The 9409-nt window shown below is 42.9% G+C and overlaps 1 long non-coding RNA gene across 1 annotated transcript in view; it reads right to left on the reverse strand.

Moving 5' to 3' along the window:
* Window positions 1–8120, reverse strand: part of LOC129050295 (uncharacterized) — a 50758-nt gene extending 42638 nt beyond the window's left edge. The window contains exons 1-4 of the long non-coding RNA XR_008513922.2: window positions 8036–8120; window positions 7348–7450; window positions 3936–4060; window positions 1435–1632 (exon numbers count right to left, since the gene is read on the reverse strand). This is a non-coding gene — a long non-coding RNA (uncharacterized LOC129050295). The remainder of the gene's footprint in view (window positions 1–1434; window positions 1633–3935; window positions 4061–7347; window positions 7451–8035) is intronic.
* Between the last annotated feature and the right edge of the window lie 1289 nt (window positions 8121–9409).

Here is a 9409-nt window from a genome sequence, read left to right on the forward strand (position 1 = left end):
AATGCAAACACAAACTAATGTGAGGGATGTGTGTGTGTTGACTTTAAATCACAAAATAACTAAGGGAGAAATCAAAAGGACAGAACTATCTTTATGACAACTGATTGTTGGTGAGGACAAAATAAGGAGGAGTGAAATAGAGCTTGGATAATGGTCATAAATGGACCACGATTACAGTTTCTGCTCTCCCCCTAAGAAAATAAAATTCAATAGGTAAAAGATAATTCAGAGGATCACTCAAGAATTATATAAAAGAGCTGACTTAATAAATCGAGTTTGGCACATAATAGGTACTGAAACAACAACTATCTTTACTATTCTTTCAAAAATCTTTTTAATTATACCCAACTAGTTTAAGCACAATTGGAATCATTTCTTTAAGGAATAACATCAAAAGCTCCTGTTGATGATGTAAAAAAGTTACATCCAAAATTTAAAGGGGTACAGAAAAGAGGATTCTTCCCATTCCTTGACTGCCTATAATATTCAATAGTTACAAGGTGAATTAGAGACAATATGTTTAGATCCAACTCTCCTCAGGTGATTTATAAAGAATGATCAAGTGAGAAGTAACTGGTAATTAACTTCGAATGAACTGGTAATTACTATGTGGTCAGGTGTATAACATCATACGTTAATACATTATGATCTCCATTTTATAGATGAGGAAACAAGTTCAGAGACTAAACAACTTCCCAAGTAACACAAGGACTGGTGGAGCCAGCACTTGAAGCACAGTGCTTATTCCACTAATGTGCGGTGCCCCTCTTGAAGCCCTGTTATCCTGGTTGTAATTTACACAGTGGCTGATCAACAATCATGAAGAGCAACACTGGAGCAAGGAGCATAGTTATCAAAAATACGTCTCCTTGATAGCGTGCTACAATTCATAGTAACTATATCTAATTAGCCATCATTGTAACTATTTCCCAGGAAAAAAGGGGGTAGTTTATTGTATATAGATACAATGTTGGCTTTACATCAAAACATACTAAAATCTCCTGCTTCCTCTAATCATATCTGCTCAAATACTGAGACCCCAACCACACCTTACCTGGCGTTTTAACTAGCAATTCCTCAGACTCAAGGGCAGGCCGTGGAGAGACTCCCGGAGCCACAGGTACAGACAAGGTCAGCTGTGGCAACTCAGCATGTCCACCTCCAAGTTCTGACTGAGCCAAGGGGCCCTCCAAAAATGGAACCTCCTTTTTTTTTTTTTTGAGACAGAGTCTTGCTGTGTCACCCAGGCTGGAGTGCAGTCATGGGATCCCCGCTCACTGCACGGTCAGTCTTCTGGGTTCACGCCATTCTCCTGCCTCAGCCTCCCTAGTAGCAGGGACTACAGGCTCCCGCCACCATGCCCGGCTAATTTTTTGTATTTATAGTAGAGACAGGGTTTCACCATGTTAGCCAGGATGGTCTCCATCTCCTCACCTCGTGATCCACCCGCCTCGGCCTCCCAAAGTGCTGGGATTACAGGCGTGAGCCACTGCGCCTGGTCTACAGAGCCTCCCTTTCAAGAACTGGAAGCTCTTCCTTGGTTGAAATCAAAGAATTCTCGTCCACCTGCTTGTTCTGAGCACTAGATTGACCTCGGGCTAGAAGGCCTTCCTCTTCACAGCGGGAACTTACCTAAGAACAAAAAATAAAATTAGAGTCCACAGGCCAAAATTGTTGTAATTTAAGTGTCAAAAAGAATAACGCACTTTAAAAGGAATGAAATTCTGACAAAGGCTACAAAAAGTGGATGAACCTTGAAGACATTATGTATGCTAAGGGAAATTACTTAGACACAAAGAACAAATATCATATGATTTCAAGTATATGCGGTATCCAGAATAAGAAAATTCTTAAGACAGAACATAGAATGGCAATTGCCAGGGGTTGAGCAGAAAAGGGAGTTATTGGTTAATGGGTATTGACTTTTAGTTTGGAAAGATGAAAAAAATTATTGAGATGGATGGTGGAGATGGTTGCACAACAATGTAACTGTGCTTCATGCCACTGAACTGGACACTTACAAATGGATAAAACAGGCCCAGCGCTGTGGCTCATGCCTATAATCCGAGCACTTTGGGAGGCCGAGGCGGGCAGATCACGAGGTCAGGAGATCGAGACCATCCTGGCTAACACGGTGAAACCCCGTCTCTACTAAAAATGCAAAAAATTAGCCAGGCGTGCTGGCGGGCACCTGTAGTCCCAGCTACATGGGAGGCTGAGGCAGAAGGAGGTGTGAATCCGGGAGATGGAGCTTGCAGTGAGCTGAGATCATACCACTGCACTCCAGCCTGGGCGAGAGTGAGACTCTCTCTCAAAAAAAAAAAAAAAGATAATATAATAAAATGTTTTATATATATGTATATTTAACCAAAATTAAATAAAGAAAAAAAAGAAGTTGACTGAGATACACTGAAGCTATAATATTGATAAGTCCACAACAATAATTCAAAGGCAGGGGAAAAAGACTGCTCTAATGTCTCCAATTAAAACAACTACTAATGAACTCCTTAATGTTACAACTGGTAATTAATGGGAAAGAAAGAAGCACTTATTCTGCCTTTCAAGTATTTCAGGACAATAATAGAGTCCAGTTAATGAAAGAGACTATCACTTAATAAAAATAGAGAAAATAATAAAATCTGAAAGTCTTCATTTTGTAACCTCTAATAAAATTATTAATATAGGTAAAGATCTTCAACTGGGGTTTTCAAAAAACCATCAGGGAAGCTGGGCGTGGTAGCTCACACCTGTAATCCCAACACTCTGGGAGGCTCAGGCAGAAAGATCACTGGAGCCCAGGAATTCCAGACTAGCAAGGGCAACATAGTGGGATATCGCCTCTACAAAATACTTGTTGTTAAAAATTAGCCAGGTGTGGTAGTGTGCACCTGTGGTCCCAACTACTCAGGAGGCTGAGATGGAAGGATTGCTTAAACCCAGGAGGTCAAGGCTGCAGTGAACTGTGTTCATGTATCTCTGCACTCCAGCTTGGGCAAGACCCTGTCTCAATTTTAAAAAAGAAAAAACAAACTGTCAGGGAATGGCTGATGGGAATAAAATATTCCTTTTTTTTTAAACCCTCAATATGCAATGTATTACACATTATCATCTCTGATATAGTCTAGCTAAAAATGTTCAACTTCAATCTATCAAACTGATAGGTTCTATCTTCCACTTCACAGAGAACAGGAGATAGAGAAAATCTAAGTGACACCTATGAGAAAGCAATTACACGAATATAGAGAAGTAGATAACTTTACATGTCACTCTCTTATAGACATGATCCTGATCATGAAAAAAGGGATTGTTCTGAATTCAAAGGGATTTGAGAACCATAACAACCAGTTACAATGAGTAGTCCTAGACTGAGTCCTGGTATGAATAATCCAAAGGTAAAGGTTAGGGGATAACTGGTGAAATCTGAAAGACAGCTGATGTCAGATAAACAGATCTTATATAAGATGTAAGTCTGTTAAATTGATTATAAAGGAAAATGTTCCATTTTTTAACTACATATTAACCTATGTAGGCGTAGAATGTCAAAATGTCTCTAAATACTTCATTTTAAAAAAACTGAATTAAAAAATAAGACAAATAAGATGTATTTATTTTTGAAATTAGGATCAGACTATATATATTTCACTTTATATCCTATATTTTTACTTAAGATAAAATCATAACAATATTCCTAAGTCATTAAATACTCTTTGAAGACAAAGAGGAAAAAATATATACATAAAGAAATATAATATGTAGACTCATTTATATATTTCCTGAATAACCACTAAATCCTAAGTACTGTGCTAGAAGCTGAGAATAAAAAACAAGATCCCAGTTACGGAAATTATTATTTCATGAAGCTAAAGTATGACACTGAAGATAAAATTTCAGTTTCCTAACGACCAGTGAAAGTTTGCCGAAATTTTGCAACACACCTTGTGCACCTGCTCCTGTACCTTCTTTTGTTTTTTCTTAGGAGTAAATATCTGATCATATTCTTCTGTATATTCCAAAAGCCACTTGCTTGGCTTTCTAAGGCATTTCTTCTCTGACCGCACAGCTAAAAGATGATAAACAAGTTCAATATTAATCCAAAAGTTTCAGGAAAACCCACTGTTTTTATGAGACCATCTGGTACTCCCAAAAGTAACCAGATGGGAAACCACATAGTAAAATAGACTATGGTTTATGATGCAAGAGGCACAAAATGGCTTATGTTTTCTCATATGCAAAAGGAACTGGGGGAGACAAAAGGACTTGTGTTACCTTATATACACATACAACAGAATATATGGGGCCCATCCAATATTAAGGAAAAGGTTAAATTTAAAGCCAGGTCTTATAGTCACTGACGCCTGTACATATAAAGCTAATATACACCTAACAAAAATATAGCATCTAGATCAGGTAAACGGGTAAAATACATCTTGAATTACAGGTTAAGTATGGCTTATCTGAAATGCTTGGGATCAGAAGTGATTCAGAATTTTTCATATTTTGGAATATTTGCATCTACATAATAAGTTATCTTGGGGATGGGACCCAAGTTGAAACACCAGACTCATTTATGTATTATATACATCTTTTATACACGTAGCCTGAAGGTAATTTTACAAAATATTTATTTTCTACATTACACAAAGTTTGTGTACAGTGAACCGTAAGAAAGCAAAAGTGTCATTATCTCAGCCACCCACGTGGAATATCTGTGGTTGTTTGGCATTACCATCATTCCTGCCTCTGAATTTATATGCTACTGATAGGCAAACATTTCCTTACACTTATTGACACATAAGTACTTAACAGTAAAAATGTGACATACCCTTAACACAGTGAGAAAGTAGTGTGTTCAGGGTAGCTAAGCAGCACAGTACCATCACTAGAATACTTGTACCGGCTGATAAAAAAACAGTAATAACAACGTCGGGCTTTGTGTCTCCATCTATGATGCTGTGTTTTGATTAAAAGGTTACTGTATCCTGTTTTATTTTATAAGGTAAGCAGAGGCTGGGCGCAGTGGCTCACGCCTGTAATCCCAGCACTTTGGGAGGCCGAGGTGGGCAGATCACAAGGTCAGGAGATCGAGACCGTCCTGCCTAACATGGTGAAACCCCGTCTCTACTAAAAACACAAAAAATTAGCCGGCCATGGTGGCGGGTGCCTGGAGTCCCAGCTACTCTGGGGGCTGAGGCAGGAGAATGGTGTGAACCCGGGAGGCCGAGCTTGCAGTGAGCCGAGATCATGCCACTGCACTCCAGCCTGGGCGACAGAGCGAGACTGCGTCTCAAAAAAAAAAAAAAAAAAAAAGACTTTCTAATCATATTGGAAATGTGTAACAAGGGCCAAGTACTGTGTATTAAACTTAATAAATCAAAACAACAGGCCCTCTAAGGCCAACACGGTGAAACCCCGTCTTTACTAAAAATACAAAAATTAGTCGGGCATGCATGGTGGCTCACACTTGTAATCCCAGCTACTCAGAAGGCTGAGGTGGAGAGAATCACTTGAATTCGGGAGGCGGAGCTTGCAGTGAGCCAAGATTGCACCACTGCAACCAGCCTGGGCGACAGAGCAAGACTGCGTCTCAAAAAAAAAAGACTTTCTAATCATATTGGAAATGTGTAACAAGGACCAAGTACTGTGTATTAAACTTAATAAATCAAAACAACAGGCCCTCTAAGACATAAATGTGCCTCCCTGGGTTATCTGCCTAACCCATCATAGGAACTCAATTCAGCATTAAACTGGTTTTAGATCAAGACACTAGAACTCATATTTAGCAGTTATTAAATTACAATTATTAAGAAAAAAATTTTATTAGGTAAAGTCCTTTACTCTAAAATGTTTCTCAAAATACATAGACACTAATATAAAAACAATTATTAAAACAACTTTGCCTGAATCTCAGGATTTCAGAAATATGAAAGTACTCATCTCTCACCTCTCCCATCCACTTAAAATGACAAAAACAGACCATTATAGCTGAATCAAAGGACATGTTTAAAGAGAAGCAAACCCAAAGAGTAACTACACCAATTCTTGACCCAATTCTCTGTGCTCTGTCTTATGTAACATTACACTATGAATAACAATCCCATCATCCACAACAGTTTTTTTTTTTTTTTTGAAACAGGTTTGCTCTCATTGCCCAGGCTGGAGTGCAATGGCGTGATCTTGACTCACTGCAACCTCTGCCTCCCAGGTTCAAGCGATTTTCCTGCCTCAGCCTCCCGAGTAGCTGGGATTACAGGCATACACCACCGTGCCTGGCTAATTTTGTATTTTTAGTAGAGACGGGGTTTCACCATGTTGGTCAGGCTGGTCTCCAACTCCTGACCTCAGGGGATCCACCCACCTCGGCCTCCCAAACTGCTGGGATTACAGGCGTGAGCCACTGTGCCCGGCCACACAACACAGTTCTAAACACTGGACTCTCATATCTACCAACACTCAATACCTGTTTAAAAACAAAAGGAAAAATTAGGAAGGGGCAATAACACTTCAGTGTAAGTATCCATGATCAACTACTGCTTAACAGCCTACACCACTTTTGATGAACAGTCAAGGCAGATTACTTAATACTTGAAATGGTTAACCTTAGGGAGTAGGAAAATACACAGACACACACAAAATATTTCAAACACTTCTTTTTGCTGCTGATAAGGAGTTCCAAAAGTAGTTTTTCCAAGCTATTTCCAAATAAAAGTAGATTAGGTGTAAAGAATTGTCTATCGAAATATTACTGTTATTTATTTAATAACGTCCTGACAAGCTTGCAATTACCCCATTAAATCAAAAAATTAGGACCTAAGGCCAACACTGTTTCCTCATATTCTTGATGTGAAAATCTGAGCACTCCTCTCAATAAGGAGTTAGAAATACAAAACAAACAGCTCAAATGAACTAACTCCTCTCTCCAGAAACACAAACACAAGGCCTCATAATGAGTGAGTTCCTAGCAGCCATAATTACTGCAACTTACTTCTCCAATTTTCCCCTCCACAGTTAACTCAACAGCTCAAAAACTATCAGTAACAAACAACAGTCACCATGATATGGTTAGGAGTGTGGCAGATTTCTTAACCAGTAATAATAGGAAAAAAATTTTGCCTATTAATAGATCTCAAGTTTCGTGCACTTGCAAGAAACTAATTAAAAGGCAGCCTTGCACGATCTACAAAAACATCCATAAAGACTGTTAACATTTTAAGTTAAAGGAAACAAACCTGCTCCTCAATACAGCAAGATACAACTGACTTTCCCTTTCATACCCTAAAAAAAGCCTTACATGAGAAATTTAAACATGGAAGCAGAAACACACCAACAAAAACACATGTCAAACCCCACCTGTATATCTGTTTTCAACCATCTGGAGTCAAGGCGAGCCTGGGCAGCCAAACAGAAAGATTCAGAGGGCATCTTTTCTCCAGCTTCCTCCCAGGTCTCAGGCCTGCAAAGTAAACGTACATGTTGAAGACCTAACGCTTTTTAATAGTTTACAAAGACACTTCCGAAAGGTTTAATGCAGAAAAGGAAAGAGAGAGAGACAGAACAGAAAGGGGGGAGAGAAGAGCTGGGGAGGGGAGTGAAAGGGAGAGAGGGAAAGAGGGAAGAGATGGAGGGAGAGGGAGGTGGGGAAGGGAAAGCCTCCTTCCAAGGTAGGCAGGGTGTGCCGAGTTTCTGCACCACGCTGACGAGACCTTGAGAATGGACGGTCACAGGAAGCCAAGTCACAATGTCATCTCCCTGCCCTCAAATCCAAAAGGTACACACAAGCCCATCGTTTTAACGACAAATGACAGCAGCATGAATCTGCCGCTTTACCCCACAGCAGGGCGCGTGCGTGAAACAAATCACTCAAAAGGATCGCCTGCAGAAAAACCCACAGCCGCCACCACTTAAGAGATGGAGAGAGGCCCGAGGCTGCGCCGCGGGCGGTCAGCGCGTCCACGCCCGCCTCCCGGGCTCCGCCGCCCACCAGCCCCGCGCCCGCACCGCCCCCGCCACCGGCCGCCCAGGTGCCCCAGGCCAGGACCTGACGCGCAGGGCCCAGTGGCCTCACCCCGCCGACGTGCGGACGCAGCCTCCCAGGAGCCGCTGGCTCAGCCGGCGCCTGCGATCCCGGCGCTTCTCGCGGCCGAGGGGCGGGCCGACGCGGGACTGCCGCCCCCCTTCGTAAGGCCAATCGCAACGAGGCTGCTCCGCGGGCGCAGCCAATGGGGAAGAGGAGCCCTTCGCTGCTCCTCCCGACTCTCCCGCTTCCAGCAATCCCGCTTATCTTCCTATTTGGAGCGCCCTGGCCGCGCCAAGGCCAACAGCGGGCGCCGGAAGGCGGGATTTCCGCACGCCAGCACTCCCACGGGAGACTGCTTGGCCCAGAGCGCTCTTAATCACGCGGCGGCAGGTGGTCGCGCTCACACAAACTGGAGCTATCCAGGGCGCGGGTCGAGTGGGGAGACCAGCTCCCCTGGGTATGAGAACAGATCTTTGTGCGGTTGGCTCGCTTGGGCCTGCAGAGCTTCCTCCTGTGTGTTCAACTGAACACAGCAAAAGTCTTGGGCAGATTACACGGAGCAGCTGTGGAAGCACTGTGCAGGGAATCCAAGAAGGAAACAGACCTCCAGCGACCACAAAACAAAATTGAAGAAATATAAAACAATATAGGCTGGGCATGCTGGCTCATGTCTGTAATTTTCAGCCTTTGGGAGGCCGAAGAGGGAGGATCCCTCGAAGCCGGGAGTTGGAGGATCCCATGTTGCCAGACTGGGCAACATAGCAAGACCCCATCTCTAAAAAATAAAAATAAAAATTTAACAATTGGCCAGGTGTGGTGGCACACACCTGTGATCCCAGCTGCTCGGGAGGCTGAGAGAGGAGAATCGCCAGAGCCTGGGAGGTCAGTGCTACAGTGAGCTGAGATCGTGCCACCGCACTCCAGCCTGGGAGTGAGATCCTGCCTCTAAGAAAGAAAAATACCGGCCGGGTGTGGTTTCTTATGCCTGTAATCCCAGCACTTTGGGAGGCCGCGGCAGGTGGATTATTTGAGGTCAGGAGTTCAAAACCAGCCTGGCCAACATGATGAGACCCGCTTCTCTACTAAAAATACAAAGATTAGCTGGGTGTGGTGGCGCGTGCCTGTAATCCCAGCTACTCGGGAGGCTGAGGCAGGAGAATCACTTGAACCCAGGAGACGGAGGTTGCAGTGAGCCGAGATTGCACCACTGCACTCCAGCCTGGGGGACAGAGGCTGCACCACTGCAGCCTTGACTTACTGAGTTCAGGTGGTTCTCCACCTCAGCCTTGCCAGTAGCTGGGACTGCACGCACGTGCAACCACGCCTGGCTAATTTTGTATTTTTTGTAGACAGGGTTTTGCCATGTTGCCAAAGCTGGTCTCGAATTCCTGGGCT

Source organism: Pongo abelii, chromosome 16 (assembly GCF_028885655.2).
Source record: "Pongo abelii isolate AG06213 chromosome 16, NHGRI_mPonAbe1-v2.0_pri, whole genome shotgun sequence".
Lineage (NCBI taxonomy): Eukaryota > Metazoa > Chordata > Mammalia > Primates > Hominidae > Pongo > Pongo abelii.